Here is a 19,927-nt window from a genome sequence, read left to right on the forward strand (position 1 = left end):
TCTCCAAACAGAAACAGCCTGTAGCCTGCCCTGGCAGGGTGCAAAACGTTCATGGGTGCAGGTATTCAGGCTCTGCAGCTTGCTTCTCAGCAACAAAACCCGCACTTGGAAGACAGGTCCTTCACAGCAGCAATTTTACCTTTGCTCATCACATTGCTCATTCTTCCAGACCAAAGCTCACTACGAAAGAAACTACGAGCAATCCGGGGAGCACTACTGGCAGCATGGTCCCAAGGTGCCCAGGTGAGAAACAGTCAGTCCCACTCCGTATTCCAAAAACGGCCTGGATCCATCCCAGTTGAGAGCAACAGGGCCCCCAGAACTACAGGTAACAGGGACTGAAGGGGAACGTCCTCAGCCTAAACACACGGGGACCACAAAAGCCAGGTTCCACTAGCAGGCCAGTCCCAGCAGGAAGCAGCAGGACCATTGCATCTGCCTCTAGATGATGGACAGCACAAGAGGCTGGGCCAGGCTCAAAGCAACAGACCCAGTGGTTTGAACCATCCCTCCAGGGTCACGCAGGAGTCGGAGGGGCTTCAGGGGGCAGATCCCCAGGAAACCCCCCGGCCTGGGGCAGCTGGGCACCAGCAGCACCCTCCAGGAGAGGGGGGCAAATCCTGTCCTCCCCAGCACAAGAGCCACCAACTCGTTCAGCCACCAGCCCCAATGCCATGCCAAGCAGATGGAGAGCTGGGGCGAGACCCCCCACCACCACCACCTTCACCGCCTCCCACTGTGCAGCCCGCACGGAGCCAGGTCCTGCCAAGCCCCGTGGGCACCTTTCCTGGCACCAGGCCCAAGACACCAAAGCTGATACGAGCCCCAGGACATGCCCTCAGGAGCCAAAGCCTCGTGCCCTTTCCCAACTGGGCCTTCCCCAGGGAAGGGGATTTTCTGCTTCAAGGAGGCTTACACCACATCCCTGCTAGAAGGGAGCCAGGGCACTTCCAGTTCATCCCCTGTATTGCCCGGCACCGGGAGCCCCGTGGTACCCAGGGACCAGCTTCGTTGTTCCCAGGAAGCCAAACAACAGGGTCCCCTTCACAGCTACCACCACTTGCTCTGACACGCTCTGAAGCACAGAAAACCAGCAGGGCTCCCCCTTTCCCAGCAAAGAGAGAGAAACCTGCTTGTGGTCTGCTTCACTTTAGCTTCTTTGTCCATTATTCAGCAGTAACCCCAGGAAGAAAACCCTTATTAGGGATGAGATTTCAGGCTCGAATGGTGCAAAAATCAGTGCTTTGATTAAAGCAGGAGAAGAAAGCCACTTTAGCTTTCAGAAACAAACCTACCCACTCTCCTGTTCTCCCTGGAGGAGCAAGTAACTAGATTTGGCACTTTTTTTCCAAATGGGAGAAAACATACTTTTATAAGAAATCAGCTTTAATCCCCCAGGAAGCCTCCTTTTTAGGAAGGGAAAAAAAGGACATACTCAACTCACCTAAGACCAGCAGGACTTGTCCTACACAGGCATGTGGACTTCTTGCTCCTCCTCCAGAAAGCCATGAGGCTGAATAGAGTAAGGTGCCCAGAAAAAGAGGGGATCCTGTAGCACTGCGCTAAAGCTGCTGCTTTTCCACATCTGTAGATTGTGGGATTTCAAGTAACGAAGCCAGTTCCACAAGATTAGTAAAAAACATAGCACTGATGATGCCAACAGAAGTAATCCACAAGATTTCAGAGAGAAGCAGGTATTTGTGGGCCTCCTGGAAGTTTCTTTCCCAGTTGCAGATGACAGAAGGGAGCATCCAGAATCCACAGCAATCCAAAGGAATGAAGACTCATGAGAGCCCAGTAGATGACTGCTGCTCATAAGAGCCCAGAGATCAATCCTGTTGACTCAGGACCATTTGCTTGGTTGAAGGTCAAGGCCCGTCACTCCACAGTCGGACAGTTTGCCCCTCCCCACTTCTAGGTATGAAAAAGGATAGTCTGACATTGTGGCAGTCTGCTTCTGTCCCTTTTGGTAATGAAAAGCTACCAAAACCTGCAGGGAGACAAGTGTCAGGACCAGGGAATATCGGTGACCATTGCCAACTGCAGCACAGCTCAGGTTGCCCTTGCACTCCAGGTCCATCAGCTGCAGGAGCAGCAGGGCATCTGGGCACGTCCTATGTGGAATCAGCATGGCTGAAAAATATTCCCAAATTCAGCATTGAAAAGCCAGGACTGAATGGAGATGGAGGATTGCAAAGCAGGATTTTCCTTGATGCTGCTGCTGCGCAGAGGTATGGGCCACGCTGCCGGCCAGGTCCACCGGGAGCAGGCAGCATCAGCCAGGACTTGGCTTAGACTGTCTTGTCCCAGTCCCAGCTGCTCAGCCCCCACCACTCACACTGCTTCGACTGAGGAGCACAGTTCAAACACATCCACTGAAGAGGGACCCTCGTTTCTTAGCAGGTCACCACGTCTCCTTGCAGGGGTGAAGGCAGTGAACGCACCAGTGATGATCACATCGCGGCTGGACAGCAGGCAAGGCTGCCACGATCCGATGCAGTACGGCACGGCAGCGGCAGGCGTGCAACACAGCCCATCTTGCACAGCAAAAGCACCCACAGCAGGGCACGAAGCCGGGCTCCACTGCTCCACAAATGTCCTGATGAAGCTGGCCCCTGCATCTGGGGGCCAGCTTTCAGATCTCAGCTGCACTGAGCTCATCTGAAGGCCTGGACTATTAGAGACCACAAAGGGCTCTGAGCACAGACACCCACTACCCCTTACCATGGGGAGAGTCTCTGCCAGAGGGCCAGGACAGAGCCAGCATCTCCCTCCCGGCTCCCCTCTTCAAAAGCAAACACAGAAATCACCGAAAGGCCATCAAAGCTAGTGGCAAGCAGCTCTGCCTAGGAAGCAGTGGCCATGCAGGGTGGCTAACACTTGTTCGGAGGCATCTTGATTTATAGCTTGTCTGCCAGGTCTGCACTCACACGCACTACAGCATGTGTGCTTACACACACAATTTTATTAGAGACACATTAGTGCGCGCACTACCCTGCTTCGTTAGGGCGCTGCTGCTCTCCAGCACAAAGTCCGTATTTGTTTCCCTGCAGGGGTGGAAATAAAGGGGGTTTTGTATTTTCTTCCTCTTCTCTTTGCAGGCTGGAGTGAGTTTATTTGACACTCCAGCACTCTTTGTGCGCTGAGTGCCCGAGGATAAATGCTACCCTTAAGAGTTACTTGGCGTTAGACAGAGGGACCCTCTTCAGAGGAGAATGGGGGCTTGTTGAGCCGGGGCGGGAGGAGCGCGGGGAGGGGGCCTCCGAAGAGCGCCCGGCAGCCTCATAGAAGGGTCTCTGTCCTGGGCGCACAATAGAGCGAATTCTTAAAGATACCAGGAGCTGAAAGGAAGGAAGGAACTTTCCTCCCTTTAAAAAGGATTTTCGGGAACAATTGAAGAAGCTATAAAAAGGGGATCGTTATTTCCCATACAGTCTGCTGAGCTGGGAAGCCCTCCCTCCCCCTCGCCGAGCCACCGCTCCCGAGTCCTCTGACAGGGAGATTTGACATGCACAGTTTGGGGGAAAAAGGTAGGTGAGCAGCACCTCCTCCCCAACTCCGACGGGGAGTTTTCTGTAGACACATGCTCAGACCAAGTCTTATCCAGCCCCGAAAGAGGCACCTGAGCCACAGCAATCCGGCTGGAGAGCTTCAGCTCCAGGTGGAAGCAAACAGATCCCAGGTGCTTCCAGAGTCACCAGCTGCAGCTCTCGCTGCCCCTGGTCCACCAGCGACAGGAGCCCAATCCAAACCACAGCCCGGCAGGATGCTCACGTCCACACACCTCACGGGCATCTCACAACAGCCCAGATGTCAACATCTTCCCACCCCCAAACTGAGCACAGCCCATCACAGTGCTCTCCGTAGTGCAGAGCCTTTTCTCAACAGCTGCTTTTCACAAGGGTGGCAGCACTCAGCTCAGAGTTTCTGCTCAGGGGCTTCCAGTCACAGACAAGCAGGACATCCTGTCTTGGGAGCCTAGCAATCCTCCCGAAAGCTTTTATTCCTAGAGTTTACCTCAAAATTCACAGCAGAGATAAGCATTTGGTCACACAGCTACTGAACTAGTCAAACTGCCCCTTGAGGTCACCAGCAGAAAGTACCACTCATCCTGAGAGCTCGTAGGGAAGCGCCCAGTGATGGGCACAGCCCCAGCCGTGCCGCCGACCTGAATGCACCAGCCCTCGGCTGCTGAGCTCATACGTGTAGAAATATCCAATATACATAGAAGATGAGCAAGGGAATGCCACAGGTCAGGAACTCACTGTGATGCAGTGCAGAGGCTCCAGGGATGCTCTCTACACCTTCTGGCTAGCCGCGTGAGCCCACACCCCAGGAGTATGCTTTCCCACACCAACGTCAGGAAAGACTTCCAAAACCGAGAAGCCACTCCTGAAACATGCTGTTCCCCAATGCGCAGACTAAAGGATCATCAGCAGGGGCCAAAGGTAACTAGAATGACAGTGACAATCCTCCATCCACCCCAGACTGGAGGAGAATCGATATTAAGAGCCCAAAGCACCCTGCCACCATTTGCCCTGGTTGAAAACACTTGTAAGCAGGCCACAGCAGCACCTCAAAGACAAAAAGCTCTAAAGCTTTCATATAGTAACATCCTGTGCCATGCAAAAATCTTTTGGCCCCAAGAAATACTAGTCACGTTCTTGCGCAAGAGCAGGAGCAGAAGTTGCATTAGAGGTTCAAGGTTGTCTTAGACTGGGCTTTATTTAGGACAGAGCCATTGCTGTTCACTGCCTCCTCCGGGAGACCACAGGCAGTTCTGCTGTGGATGTGCTGGACAGGCAGCTCTGATCCCCTCCCAGGGAGAAAGGGCTAGGATAAAAACCCAGAGAGAAGCTTGAAAGAAAGCCTCACTAGATAACATTTGCTCCTGATTTAAAACCCATTCTGGGCTTCATTTTTGCAGGAAAAGCTGCACAACCACCCAGGGATCAAACACATTTATTTAAAGGCTTAGGTTTTAGCCCTCAAAAAACATCTGTGGTTTGGCAGAAGGAACAGGCCAATTGAAGGAAAAACGTTACCTTCTTAGGGCAAGGGCGCAGCACAGCCCCCGGGCTGAGGTCTTCGCACCTTGTCAGCACTGTGCTCAGCAGAAGACACTTGTACGATGGACTCGACGCCAGAGCCAGCCTCCCTGACCACAGCCATTCCAGCCTGTTTTCCTCATAGGTGCCGGTCCGGGAAAGCACTGCCTGCGATCCGGATGCTGCCACGGGGGGAAGCCCAAAAGGAAGAGAAGGGAACGTGGGAGCTCGGAAGCAGGCTGCAGAGCAGGACACGGAGCCGTACCGAACACGGGATCTGTCTCCAGGGACTAATAAGGCAACACACTGTAAACCCTAATCCCGTGTTAAGAGCTTTCATCAAAAAGGAACGGTATTTATTAAGGAGTTATAGGAGGTAATAAAAGTGTTTTCATGCAGCGTTTACACTAACATAGGGGACTTTATGCTAGTATTTGGCCCTTCCTTTTTTTTAAATACATCTTTCTGATGAAATAAGCCATTCCGAACAAGGCTGCCCTTTGTAATGCAGTTATAACTTTCTGGCCGGCCTTGGTAACTGGCAAAACATTGTGCTTTTCTTGCCCTCTCTTTTGTTGCTTTTCTTCTCTGTTCAAAGTTCAAACAAACAAAAAACCCCCCAGCAAGCGGCATTACGTTTCTGGCATTATCCCCCCATTGTCCGGGGCCGGGGAGCGGGTGGGAGGGGGCGCGGGTGGGGCCCACGGCGTTTCATCTCCAAAAATGCAGGGCGCTCGGCTCATTCCTCGGAGAGAAGAGCCCCCGGATAGAAAATCCAGAGTCCAAAACGCTCCACAGCCTCGAGCTGAGCCAACTGCTATTAAAAAACACCCACCGCCAATGAGAAGCGATGCTGCTATATGGAAATACATTTAAGACCAAACACAAGAGGAATGCACACCGAACGGCAGCCTCAGAGAGGACTGCTCTGCACCAGGCTTCCCGATTTCACAGCTGCACCTCGCTGCAGCACTCGCTTGGGACAGGCCGGGGTCCCAGGGCCAGGTCACACCATCCCTCTGCGCTGCACTTTGCAAAGCTGCAGCACACTCCTGAGCCCCAGGTAAAGCAGGTATAGACAAGACTAGCACCTGAGTCTGCTTTAGAGACTTCCAAAATCCCAGGAAAATATAGTTTAATTTAAGGCTGGTCCTCAAGCAGTTCTTCCTGCTATCCACCACAAATGACCACGTGGGGCCTCAGCCCCCAGTCTGTTCGGACATTGCTCCTCTTCCAGCCTAGACAGGGTGAATCCACCTTTCCCCAGGCCACATCACACTGCGCAGACCCAGCCTGGGCAGCACGGGGACCCGGAGCCCCAGGAGCAGCCTCTGCGCTGCAGGGGTTCAAGCCCCACAGGTTCACCAGGGTCCTGCCGAGAAGAGCAGCCCAGGTCGAGCGGCGCAAGCCTGGAGGGGCCATTTGGACCCAGGATTAACACCTCTCTCCTCTTCCCCATCTCACTCTGCCACTGCTCACACAGAAGGGAGCAAAGGGGGACCCAGCCCAGCTTCGGGCTCCTTCCACAGCTCATGATGGGTTTGGAGTGCAGGTCCTGCAGAGTCCGACAGACTTGGGCTTGGGACGGCTCAGGCTGCCTCTCCCAGCCCCACTTCGCAGTCCATCCTGGACTCTGCCAGCACAACGGAGGCGGCTGGGCAGGGACACAGCCTGTCCTGCTGCCCCCAGGCAGAACATCTCCCCCCACCATAACCAAATCCACCAGCGCGCAGCACCTGAGCCCCAGCGAGAAACCTGCCGCTGACGGCAGCCAGCTGGGGCAAAGCTCAGCCCTGCTCTGCAGGCTGCCGTGCCCAGGAGCGTGCCGGGCGTTTCGAGTGTGCAAGCACAGATCACACTCCTCCTGCAACCGTGCATTTCCAGCCCCCGGAGCACACCATTCCCACCCAGCAGCTCGAGGGAGACCAAAGAAACGAATGCTTCGGGCCACAGCAGCAAGTTGCCTGCACAAACAGCACACCACAGTTCTCCCTGCACACGGTGCCTGCGAAGCACCTTCACGCTGCAGATACGCACCCGCGTTCCCTCGGAAAGCCTTATGCCCCCCGTTAGCGGGCGCAGGAGGGAGTCCCTGCCGGAGCCCGGCCTTGCCGTCGCTCCGCGGCGCCCACAGAAGGTATCACCAACGCGCTGGGAAGCCCGAGGGGCACCACATCTCAGAGCCGCTTTCGTTTTAGGCACCTGTGCGTGGAAAGCAGCTGGCAGCCAAGTGGTTTAACAGAAAGAGCAAGCCCAAGCAGCCTGCCCTCTGTTCGCAGGGAGCCCTTTGAGAAAGGGGGATGCAAAAATACTTAACTTTGGAACAGCCTTCAGCCCTGCAATGTCCAAGTCAGAGGTTTCAAACGTACTGTTTGATCTCACATCTCCAGGAGGGACTGAGGGGAACTGGGGCAGCCCATGAAGCTGCTTCCATCCCTCCCTAAGTTTACAGGGAGGTAAGAAAGCAAATGTCCTGAGAGTGCAGCTTGCCTGACAGCAGAGGCTGAGTTAGGGAAGAAAGGCATCCTCCCCGACCCTGCTGCAGCCCCTCCGCCAGCAATCTCCGTTTCAAACGCTGGGCAAGCTGAGATACAGCTGCTTCCCGAGGCTTGAGTCACTGCACACCAGCCCTCTCTCCCTGCTTTCATCCCACCAGCTGTGACCATGATTATAAAAAGATGTCTCAATTAGCTAGAGAGCCGAGCAATTTCTGCAGTCTCAAAACTGCTCAGAGGAAGCAGACTGCAAGCCAGCAAAGAGCAACACTAACAATGTCCGGGCAATAAAAGCTCTTCTTGTTTATATCAAAGTAACCTCAAACATCCTTTCCCCAAACAGGCATCCCTTGCCGTCCATGCGGAGCAGCAGGCTCGCGCACTGGAAGAGACAGTGGTGTCCTCAACACGCTAGGTCCCCAGGAGCAGACAGCACTAATTTTCTTGTGTGTTATTGGTTGCAGGTCTAGACTGGTGTGGTCTTTTTGTTGTAGCACGCAAAATAAGGGATTCATTCATATTTTTCCAGAATTCACACAAAAGTGCTCTTGTGCATCAAAGATACCTTGCATCACCAGCCCCGATCAAGTGCTCCTCACCCCCGGGCTCCTGCCAGATGGCACCAAACGCCGGGGAGACCCTTGGGCCCCTGCCAGCAGGGCAGAGGAGCACGGGGGGGCTGCCCGGCACCCCAGGGCCCACATCTCCCCGTCCCCTCCAGCCAGGCACCTGCCCACCGCACACTGTGGCTCACACGGAGCCTTTCTAACAGCGTTTTCCCACGGGAGGAGCAGGGAAAAGCCCCCAAAAGCCTAAAGAAAAATAACAGCCGCACGTTTTTCTTCTTGGAGAGAAGAGGAAACCCTCCCGTCGCCAGCCCCGGAGGACCCGGGCGGTCGCCCTCCGCTCCCCAAAGCGGCCCGGAGTCACCCCGCGCCGAGGCCGGGGCATCCCCGGGGCCGGGAGCGGGGCGGCGAACAAAGGCAGCGCGCACGGCCGGGCCGGCGCCCCGCGACCCCCCGGGCAGCGCCCGCGACCCCCCCTCGCTGCCCCCCGGGGCGAGCAGGGCACCTACCTCCGGCCGCGCTGCGTCGTCCCCGCGGGCTCCGGCATCCTCCTCCTCCTCCGGGGACCGGCCCCGCACGGCGGCTCCGCGCCGGCGAAGCGGCTCAGCGGCCCCGGCGGCAGCGGGGGAGGCGCCGCGCCGCTCCCGGCAGCCGGGCCGGAGCCCGCAGCGGGCGGGGAGCACGGCGGAAAGCCGCGGCCACCGGCCCCAGGTGCCGAGGATGCTCCCACTGCGGCGGCCGGGCCATTTCCCCCCTTATATAGCGGCGGCGGCGGCGGCGCGGCTCCACGGGACTTGTAGTTCCTCCCCCCGGGCCGGGCCCGGAGCCGCCTCCCGCCCGGGGAGGGGACGGCGCAGCGGCGGGGGGGCCGCGGGGCCGCGCTGGCTGCAGCCGGCGGGTCTCCCCCCCGCAGCCGCGGCAGCTGGCGGCTCGCCGGTTGGCGGGGCAGAGCCCCGAATCCCGAGCGCTCCGGGGCGCCGGGGGCCGCCGCCTCCCCGCACCGTCCCCGCGACGCGGCCCGGCGCCGAGCGGGCCAGGTGCGGGATTCAGCGCGTGAAGCAGCGGGTGAATGAGTAACCGCGGCGAATACTTCCACCGAGAACGATCGCTTCAATCGTCCCACGTATTAGTTATTGTTTAGTTTAATTATTGCCCCAATTATTAATTTAAATTAATTATTAACCCATCCATGGAAAGAATGAGCAATTAACTCTGCTGCTGACTTACGGGCTAATTTAAGCCCCATTCCTGCAAGCGCACAAGCCAGCGGGTGCGAGTCACCTGCGAGTCCCCGCCGGAGGGGCCCTCCTCGGCCGGGCACGCGTTTCGGCACCGCGCTGCGGCTCTCGCGTGCCTGCTTTTGCCTCCGTCCCGGTTTCTGCAGGCTGCAGGAAGATGCCCTAGAGCAGACGACAGGCACGAGGCAGGCGTGGGGACAGGGCCACCCCCACGGCTCTGGATGCCTCCGTCGTACCCCCAGCACGATCCCGGCCTCGGCTCGCCCTCGCGCTGCCGGAGGGAGCCGGCAGGAGCCTTCCAGGACAAGGGAGCAAGGGGAGCCGGGAGGGGGAGAAAAAGAGAGAGGGAAGGGGAAAAAAACCCTCCTGGCATGTTTTCAGGGCCCGAAGCCGGAGTGGAAATGCTTCCCTCCCCTTAATTGCTTGGAGACCAGATGAATTTCTTCAAGAAACCGCAGCTGAAATACTGCACAAATCATATTGTTGTGCTTGTGTTGGCTGCGTTTTTAAGGAGGTAAAAGGTCATCGTTTATGGTATATTAAAAAGGAAAAAAATAATATTTTAGAGCTGCGGCGGAGGGGGTTGCGTTACTTCTTCATACCCACATTCTGCAAATTAAACCTGTTTGGCAAGCGCCAGAGCGCACCGAGCAGCCAAGAGCCGAGCCGGGAGCCGGCAGGGGAAGGAAAATCCCGCGGCCCCTGGGAAATGCCGGGCGAGGAGCCTCGGCAGCAGCCGACCCGCGTGGAAGCAGCAGCATCGCCTCCCAAAGCGACAGCCAGGCGCGGGTTTGTGTTTGCAGCCGGGAGGGTGGTGCCAAGGCCCTGCCGTCGCCTGCCCCGGCCCCCGGCGCCTCGTGACACGGCACGGTGATCCCAGGTTCGGGACCGGGAAGGACGGTGCAAAGGGACGAGGAGACATTTCCCGGGGACCAAACCGGGGCGGAGCTGGGGCTGGAGCGAGGAGCTCTGCTGCGCCCGGCCGCCGTGCCCGTCGCGAGGATGAGACCCGAAGCTCGCTGCAATCGCTGGAGAGACTCTTGTCGACTCAGCACAGCTTGGACGGGGTCTTTAAGGAGCTAATGTGAGCCAGGCACGGGCCGGGAGCACGGAAGTGTTGCACAGTCATCAGGGCTACGTGTTCAGAGGGCGTTGGGTTTCCCAGAGAAAAGTCCCAATTTCGTAACTCAGTTAAGCGGCTCTGCCTCCCTCGCTGCTGGCACGTCTTCAGAGCCACGTGCCGAAAGGGCTGCAGCCCTGCGAGACGTGGTTCACGGCGCTGTGCAAGCGATCCGTGCCACCGCCGGGCCCTGCTGCGGCTCCGCTCGCCCGGCGCGGGGTCCCCGAGACGCGCCCGGCGCGGGGGAGACCCCACGGCCCCGTCCGAAATGGAGACGGGAGCCAGGCACTCGCGGCAGAGCCGGGCTTTGAGTCACGGGACGATCCCAGCCCGGGTTTTGCAAGACGATGACGTGACTGCAAAGGGTTTTCGGAGATGCCAAGCTCCGCCGCGTCGGGCCGGGCGAGCCCGGAGCGCGTGCGCCCATCGGCCTCGCGTGCGCCCATCGGCCTCGCGTGCCTGCGGCTCGGCCGAGACACAAAGGCGTCGTCGCAGCGCGCTGGCCGCCCCCTCCCCGCGGCACCGGCACCGGCACCGGCGGCATTCCTCTCCCGCATTCCTCCGCCGCTGCGACGGGGAGGGGAGCAGCCGGCCGGAGGGAGCCAGCGCGGAGGTTTCATTAGCAAAGCGGCCGGCGAGGCTGCGCGACGGCGGTGGGTGGCGGAGGGAGCCGGCGCGGAGCCGCCGATAAAGCGAGATAAAGCGCACGCGGATCAGGTAATGAGGATAATTATACGAGAGGCTGCAGACGGAAGAATGTCGACCAGATGTTTCCAAGTCGCAGAAAATCAGTGGTTTCCCGACGGATCTGCTCGGAGCCATTAGCAGCATCCTCCGTCCTCCGGGGGGGGACGGCACAGCTCGCACCAGGGCTGCCGCACGCCGGTCAAAACCATCCCGAGCCGCTGGCTCCCGCCGTTTCCAGGTTGCTTTTAAGCATAGGAAATTCTCAGTGCACTGGCAAACAGGGAAAGGGAGCAGATTTTTGCTGGAGATACGAGCGGAGACGTCGGGGCGGGTAAAAAAGCGTTGCACAAGCAGCCTGGTCCTCCTGGTCCGGGGCTGCGGCAGGTCTGCGGGGCACCGCACTGCCGCTCCTCCGTCCCGCAGCTCCTCCGTGGCTCAAGGCGAGTCGATGAGTTGATGAAAGCTGATGAATCCTGGGTGTGCATGTTGCTTCAGGGCCGCTTCGGGGCCAGGCCCCCTCGTCACGGGCCGGTGCAGCAGCGGGAATGTGGGTGCAGGGCAGCACCGGCTCGGCCCCGGCTCGCCGACCCCGACGGGACCCGTCCTCCGCAGGCGAGGAGCGGCAAACGTCCTCGGGATGCTCCGTCGTCGGCAGGGAGGACCCCGAAGCCGGGTTGGTAACTGTCCTGCAGACAAACAGGGAAATCACCCCAAAATGTTCAAAGCCCCTCTGCGAAACCCTTGGTGCAAGGGAGGAAAAACTGCTCCTTCCTGTGAAAGCTTTGTCAGCACGAACACCGTCCCAGGGGCACGGCTGGGCTCACGGCCGCAGGCCGTGTTACTTTTACCACACCGCTTTCTAATGGCACATCTGTAAAGTTCACCTTGGACTTGTTTTTTTTTCACAAAAAGCCCTTCATGATGAGCACAAGCGTCAAGAAAATGCAAGAGAAAGCGGCAGGGAAAGGGTGAGCAGGGGCTCGAGTTCCCGCAGGCCGGCTGTTCTCAGGGCCTGGCCAGCCCTGTAACCTCCAGAAGTCCTCTGACCTCCAAATACCCTCCCCAAACCAGTTAAATATATATAAATATATTGAAATATGGAAACAAAAAGCTTTTTATTTCATTCGCGGAGAGTGCCAAGTGTCTGCAAGAGCCAATAAAGAACTGTTGCTCCAGGGAACAGGGAGCTGCATTTCAGGTAAAACAAAAACAACCTGAATCTTTGCCCAAAACTTGAACCAATCCCAAAGTTCAAAAAAAAAAAAAAAAAAGAAAGAAAGAAAAACCCTGAGGTTTTGTAAAAGAAGAGGAAAAATGCGGTTACATGTTTTCAGCTTTTTACTCATTTCTGGATGGCAGCCTGGACCACAAGCAGAGCGCGGCAGTCCTGGGAAAGGCTGTGCCTGCTCCGGGGCACTGGTGGCTGCGGCACCGCTGCATGGGTGCTGCTCCGGGGTGCATGGGTGCTGCAGCACTGCTGCACGGGTGCTGCTCCGGGGTGCACGGGCTGCTGCAGCACTGCTGCATGGGTGCTGCTCCTGCAGCTGCCCCCGGCCCGGGCAGCAGCGAGGGGAAACCGCGCCAGCGAGAGCTGCTGCACATCCCTGCCGAAACCCGCAGCGAGGTGGCGGAGGGCAGCTCTGCCCCGGGAAACTCTCCCTTTGCCGCTGATCACTTCAGCACGTGTTAGGTGCCATCCACCGCCTCAAGCAGCATTTCCCACGCCGCGGGCGAGAGCATGGCACGCCAGCACGGAGCTCCCGCGCGCTCCGAGCATCCCTCGCCCCGCGCAGCCGAGCCAGCCGCTGCCCTGCAGGCTCGGAGTGTGGCAAGGACATTAGTCACCTGTTTGCGCAGTGACAAAGCCGAAGAGAGGTGTAAACGCCGTTCGCGAGGTCATGCAGGAACGCCACGGCAGAGCCAAGTGCCGGCAGGCCCCAGCCTGCTGCCCGGCGCGGCACGGCATCCTCGCGCCCCGACCCGGCCCGTGCCGGCCGGCCAAAGAGCCTCGACGCCGCCAGCAAAGACCTCCCAAACCCCCAAACGCCCCCCCACGACAACACTGAAACTATGAACCATGACAACGAAATCTGCTCTGCATCGGGAGGGGGACAAAGGACCCCCCCCCCCCACGACGCACACCCTGCCAGTGTCCGGGCGGCGCGGTTTGTGCTGAAGTTACTTAAAGAGAGCTTGAAAGCTGCAACGCTTTTGCAAAGTGTGCGCGCTCCGCTCCGCAGATAAATTCATCACTCAGACTTGAAAAGGTGACTCATCTAACATCTATTATAGCGAGGAATAAAAACACACACGCAGCGAGATTTTCAAGGAGCCCAGTGATTTAGTGTCTCTTTCTTTCGCTCCCCGCACTTTTCGCCTCCTGCACAAGGATCTATTGAGAAGCTGCAGAACAAACGTTCCCTTATGCAGCTCCAAAAAAGTCTCCGGCAGTTTGTCTGCGGTAGCTGCCGCTAAGCACGCTATGGTTACTCATTAACCGGGTCTCCCAGGGCCGGGGAAGAAGGAGCGAGCTTAATAGACCCTAAACCAGAAGCAAAAATAAAATAAAATAAAATAAATAAATGGGGTGTCCTGGAAAATGAAGTGGAGAAAACAGGTGGCATCGCGAGCAGCTTCGCAGCCCAACGCGGAGGGTCCTGCCCGTGGCGGGCGGCCGGCTCCCGGAGCAGAGGGGACAATGCCACGGAGAGCAAACGTTTGGGGACAAAGGAGTAAGATCATTAAAGGGACGGAGAAGAAAGGGGCAGGACAGAGAGGCACTTGTGCTCCGCCGGGCTTTCTACGCGCCGGGTGCCGGGGGAGGATTACTTCACCGCGCCGGAGCTGCCCAGCTCCATGGGGTGATGGGGCTCCGCTCCCCCCGCACGCTTTGCATGAGAAAGCTGGCCCGGGGGCCGGGCGCACTGGCCGGGGGGCAGCTGCCCCCAGAGGCACCCCGGCTGCCAGGAGAGCCCGAGTCTGGCCCCGGACACACAGCGGTGCGGATGCACAGGCAGGGGCTCGGCTCGGTCCGCCTGTGCCGGCACCACGGGAGCACTACGCACGCGGGATGCGCATGGGATGCACGGGTGCAAGGGGCTGAGCGCAGGGCCGGGCTCCTCCTGCCGCTCCAGCGACCCCAAACCCTTGGATTTCCACCTCCGTTATCACATAGCAATTGCTTTTTCGTATGCTGGATCTCAAAGATGCAAGTTCCCAGGCAGCGATGGGTGGGTTGGCTCTGCCCCGTCTACGTGAGAGCCGCACGCTCCCACGGCTGCCTCCATCCTGCCACGTCCCCGCCTGCCCCTGCCACCTTCACCCTTGCAGAAAACACGTCCCCGGGCCGAAGCAGGGGACCCGCAGCCTGGGACCCGACGGCACCTTGCAGCTGGGTTCCTCACGGCCCCGCGATTCGGGGAGGAAGGCAGCAAGGCCGTCGCCCCGTGCACCCCCAGGGCCCCAGGGCACGGCAGGGCTGCGGGAGCGGGCCCAAGGGTGGGGAGCAGCCGAGCTGCCGGGTCCATCCGCCCTCCGCGCACAGGGCAGCCGCTGGTGCCGGCCTGACGCCTCCGCAAGGTCTTGATAGCGAGTAATAATTAGGGTTGCAATAAAACGCTGAATATAGCTGCAAACAGCGGCAGTAAATCTGCCCTTCCCGCCACGGAGAACCTGCTCTGCGCGGCCGTGCCCGGTGCCAGGATTAACTCTCTCTCTCCTGTTTGCCCGGCAGGCTCGCGCCCCAGATAAGAGGCCAATTGACCGCAATTATCTCTCTGTAATTTGTCATGTGATTTTTTGGAAATGATTAAGGGATCGGGGCAGAGGCGCGGGGCGGAGATGGCGCGGAGCCAGGCAGCCACGCACCTCTCCCGCGGAGGAGAGCGGGATGCGGGAGGGCACCGTTGCCACCCTCACCTGCAAGCGGCCTGACGCCACGTGTGATGGACCCTCCCGCAGCCTCGGCGTGCCGACCCGCATCCCGGGTCCTCGGCTGGAGACACGGAGGAGCCGGACGCCCGGCGCCGTGCGGGGCCGGACCAGCTCTGGGCAGGGCTGGGGCATCGCGGCGGCCGCCCGGGGTGCGGGGGGGCCACGCGGCAGCTCACTCCCCGCCGGGGCAGCTGCTGCGCCCGCGACGCAGGTAGCTGGCGACCCGGTTTTTGTGAAATGCTGAACATCTGGCGCCGCGCGGCACAAGGCAGCCTTTGTGCAGCTGCGGAGTTATCTGCAATAAAACGGCACTTGTTTCCGAGCGCTTCGGGGAGAGGGGGAGGGAAAGAAAGCAGAGAAACCGCCCCACCGAGGAGGAACGTCGGCCCTTTCCCGCGTCCTCACCGGCGTTTTCCAGGCTGCTTCGGCCGAGCTTGTGTCCTGCCGCGTCCAGGACACCCTGCCCCAGCCGGGACCTCGCGGTGTCCCCGGCCTCGCCGTGCCCGTGCAGCGCCCAGCGCCGCGGCAGCCAGCCGAGGGTCTCCCTGTGCAGCGGTTCGGCTCCGGAAGGGCCCGTCTCCTCCCCGGCTCTCCGCCTTGTTGCAGGAGACGTTGTTGCTTGCTGATGTTTTCAGCCCTCCTGATGCGGGAAGCACTGATCAAGTATTAACGACAGTTAGGACCCCCCCGGCGAGGGAAAGGTCGGCTTCCCTTGGGTGGCTTTGCAGCCCTTGGCTCTCACAGAAATCGTCTGCAAAGGACTTGAGTTGGGCCAGTTGTGTCATCGCAGCCAAATACGGCATGTGCCTCGTGCTGTGAACTAAAAAGCAGCTAAGTTTGGGGATTTTGCATCTTTCCTTGCGAAGCTGCCTCCGTTGCTCATCCCGCGTCGTGCTGGCGGCGGTGGAGCAGGTGGGACACGGCTCAGCTCCCCGTCCTGGGGAGGAGCCGGTGCTTCAGCCCCGTTAAGCCCCGCACACAGCAGTATGTTGGCTGGGCGAGAGGCTTCAGGGCAGATCTTTAACGGCGTGGAGGAAAATTTTGGCTTTTTGCATCTTGCACATGACAAAACCGAATGGAAAACGTCATTCTGAGGATGTCGGACTGGAAGGTTTCCATGCCGTCACCACCCTTCTACCCACCAGCTGAAATAATGCATTGTTCAGGCCCAGCTTTACAAAGGCTGGCTTGACCGTGCAAGGCTAAATTCACGTACCCCGAGAGCCCCAGCTGATGCCTGAACACAGAGCCTGGCCCTAGGTGCCGGCTGGAAACGCAATGACCCCGCAATATCGGCCGTGGGAAGAGGGGACCCCGAGGACGATTCCCGGCCCCGCCGGTCCCCGGGAGCGGGCTCGCCGTGCCGGGCAGACGGAAGGGAGCCGGCGCCGCGCGGCCGAGGCCCCGCCGGAGCGGGAAGATGGGCCGCCCGGGCGCTGCCGGGCGAGGAGCCGGGAGCCTGCGTGTGTGCGCACGGCAGAGCGAGCCTCGGGTTTAATTGCAGCCTGGCTGCCAAGTACAACAAAGCGCGCACACAAAGGATAAAGTCATTTTGTTTGAAGGTCTGAATTGTTCCTTTCCTGAGGGGAGGGGAGGGAGGTGAAACCGACTCCTTTACAAGCAGTGACTCAGGTGCTACGCGCTACCCCGGGCACGCACCGTGCAAGCCCGAGTCATTCCTGCGCCGTGTTTGGTTTCACGGCTTGGGCCCTAATAATGGGATTATTGTTCGGTTGCGTGCAAAGGCCTCGCTTGGGGTTTTCTGTCCCCGCCCGCTCCCGAGAAAGCGCCGCCGCCGCCTTCCCCGCCGCCCTGGCGCGGGCCGGCGAGCACCGGGTGCCCGTCCGCCCCGGTCCGCCCGTGCTGCTGTGCTCCGGCCCCGCGGCAGCGTTCCCGCATCCCGGTGCAGCGGGAAACGACGTGAGCCGCGTCCCGGCGGCATGTCCCGGCCTCGGCTCGCACGGCCGCTGCTCCCGCCTTGTGCTCCCCGGCCGCCGGCGGAGCGGGCAGAGGGCACGTGCCGGCGTCTGCGCTACCTGCGGTGGAAAAGCCAGGCACAGCCCAAGCGGTTTGCGGAGCACCGGTCCCGCTGCCGTGCCGACCTCGCCGCCTGCCGCCGCGGTGCCCCGCGGGAACAGCACGGACATCGGACCAAGGCGGGGGGATCCCCAGGAGCCGAGGTGGATCCCCCGGGAGCAGAAGTGGATCTCTAGGAGCCGAGATGGATCCCCCAGGAACCGAGGTGGATCTCCAGGAGCTGAGGTGGATCCCCCAGAGCAGAGGTGGATCCCCCAGGAGCCGAGGTGGATCTCCAGGAGCTGAAGTGGATCCCCCAGGAGCAGAGGTGGATCTCCAGGAGCCGAGGTGGATCCCCTAGGAGCAGAGGTGGATCCCCAGGAGCTGAAGTGGATCCCCTAGGAGCAGAGGTGGATCTCCAGGAGCTGAAGTGGATCCCCCAGGAGCAGAGGTGGATCTCCAGGAGCCGAGGTGGATCCCCTAGGAGCAGAGGTGGATCTCCAGGAGCTGAAGTGGATCCCCCAGGAGCAGAGGTGGATCTCCAGGAGCTGAGGTGGATCCCCCAGAGCAGAGGTGGATCCCCCAGGAGCTGAGGTGGATCCCCCAGGAGCAGAGGTGGATCCCCCAGGAGCTGAGGTGGATCTCCAGGAGCTGAGGTGGAACCCCCGGAGCAGAGGTGGATCTCCAGGAGCCGAGGTTGATCCCCCAGGAGCCAAGGTGGATCCCCCAGGAGCCGAGGGGCAACGCTTTCTCCCTGCACCGCAGCACTGGGGAGGAGAGAGTAGCACGCACATCCTGGAGGGAAAACCCGATGCCAGCCTTGGACATCGCTGTTGCCACCCAAAGCAGAAAAGAGATGCTACTGGCTCAGGCGAGAAAGTCGACCCTCTGTCAGGCCTCGTCCGGCCCTTGGACTGAGGGAAGGATCAACCAGACCGAATTCACGCAAAAGCGATGGGCCAGCGCGTCACGCTGCTGTGGGACAAATTGCCACCAGACCCCCAATTGCCTCCACTGCCCCAAGCTGGCTTGCTCATCTCTCTGCAGCAGCTTCGTTTAGCTACGCTGTCCGGACGCGACCCCGAGTGCCCGGGGGGGCTGAGTGCTTGCACCCACCTCTACGACGCACCCGAACCGCCCCGTGCCCAGAGCCACCACCGCCGGGGCCACGGAGAACTCGGGGATCTTCGTGCCCTTAACCAAACACCCAGGCCGCTCTCCTCCACCAGCACAGATCGGAAAAGCCAAAAGCATATATCAAAAAAGCAAACAGCAGGCCACAAACCTACATGAGGTTTTTGGGCTACTTTTAAACCCAATCGCAAGAGCACATACACACACTACTTAGAAAAGACCTTCTTCTTTACTTTGGGGGTTTTGAGGTTTTTGGATGTGGAAGAATCACATCTTAAGTTTTTCTCCAGCAAATGCAAAAAGTTATTACTGTTTTAAGATAAAACCCAACAACCTAAAGTTTTTGTATGTGTGAGGCTGAACTGAGAAAGCAGCAGCGGGGGAGAAATCACCAGTGCTGATACTACCATTTAATACTGACTTTTCTTAACGCTATTTCTCTTACTGGTTAAAAACCCGGAGAAGAAAGTGCAACGGGCAGGAAACGCCTCCCTGCAGCAGCCCGGGCGACGCTAGCGGCGGTTTCCCCGGGGACGGCCTCAAAGGCGCCGGAGATGCCGTGCCGAAACCAGCCGCCCCGAAGGGCAGCTCTGCTGCTGGCTCGTCCCCCCAGACGCAGAGGACCGCGGCTGCGGGCACGCGGGGCTGGCCGGTGGTGCTGGCTGCCGTGAGCACGCTCGGGGCACGAGCAGGGAAAGCAGAAAGACGCCTAAGCCCCAACGTTGGTGCAAATCTGCTGTAACCTGTCTGTGCACGGAGGTGGCAGGTGCTGACGGCTGCTTCGAACGCGAGTGACAGTGACGGCATGGCTGAACGGGGCCATGGAGGTTGGGGATTAATTATACGCTTAACAGGGAGGAAAGCCCGCGGGAGAGCTGGATGGTGCAATGCACCCACCCTGCAGCAGCCTTCTGGCTTGCCCGGGCTCTTCCCGCTGAAATAAAAGGCAGCTACAGTCTTCGCTTGGGCACCGTGGTTGGTTTTAAAAGCCTGCAGATAGATACTCATCTGTCTTCAGGCAAAAAGCCCCAAAGCCCTGCTGGAGCCGGGAAATGGCCCGTAGCTGCTGCCTGCCCTCGGCAGCATCCTGCGGCAGCGCTCGCCCCGAGCGTCCCCTCCTCTCCCGCTTGCGCCCTGCAGGACCCCCAGAAAGGAAAACCCTTCGATTCGGCGTACACGGCGGTTCAATGCTCCAGCTGCAGGGAGAGGGAAGCCGGGTGCAGTGCTCGGGTGGGCAGCGCCGGCTCCGTCGCTGCAGAGACGCCTGCGAGGGGGTAACTGCTCCGCACGGCACCGCGCACGCGTGTCGGCAGCCCTGGCGCCTGAACGCGCCCCTCGGAGCGGTTTCTGCCCGCGGGGGGGTCGTGCAGCCCTGCGGCGTTTGGCCTCGTCGGCACTTCCACGCGATTCTGATTTTGCCAACGCCAGAACCAACCTCCGACTTGACTCCAGTCAGAGGCAAGCAAGAATGTAGAGGCTGCCTGGAAAAGTGGATGAGACATAATAAAAACCTTTATAAGTGGCTTCAAATCTTCCAGAAAACCCATGTATGTGCTCATCAGCAGCATGCGAACTGCAAACTCGCCGGGCTCAGCTCCCGCGCCAGCCTCGAGCCCCGGCGGCACCGGGCTGCAGGCGCACGTGTCACCCAGGCAGGGCCAGCTGGGGCTCGGCACAAGCACGGGACAAT

General features: G+C 59.6%; 1 long non-coding RNA gene across 1 annotated transcript in view; it reads right to left on the reverse strand.

The window, feature by feature from the left end:
• LOC112990614 (uncharacterized) overlaps positions 1–9,328 on the reverse strand; it is a 52,048-nt gene extending 42,720 nt beyond the window's left edge. Inside the window, exon 1 of the long non-coding RNA XR_003261107.2 lies at positions 8,619–9,328. This is a non-coding gene — a long non-coding RNA (uncharacterized LOC112990614). The remainder of the gene's footprint in view (positions 1–8,618) is intronic.
• Positions 9,329–19,927: the final 10,599 nt, after the last annotated feature.

Source organism: Dromaius novaehollandiae, chromosome 18 (assembly GCF_036370855.1).
Source record: "Dromaius novaehollandiae isolate bDroNov1 chromosome 18, bDroNov1.hap1, whole genome shotgun sequence".
NCBI classification, from domain to species: domain Eukaryota; kingdom Metazoa; phylum Chordata; class Aves; order Casuariiformes; family Dromaiidae; genus Dromaius; species Dromaius novaehollandiae.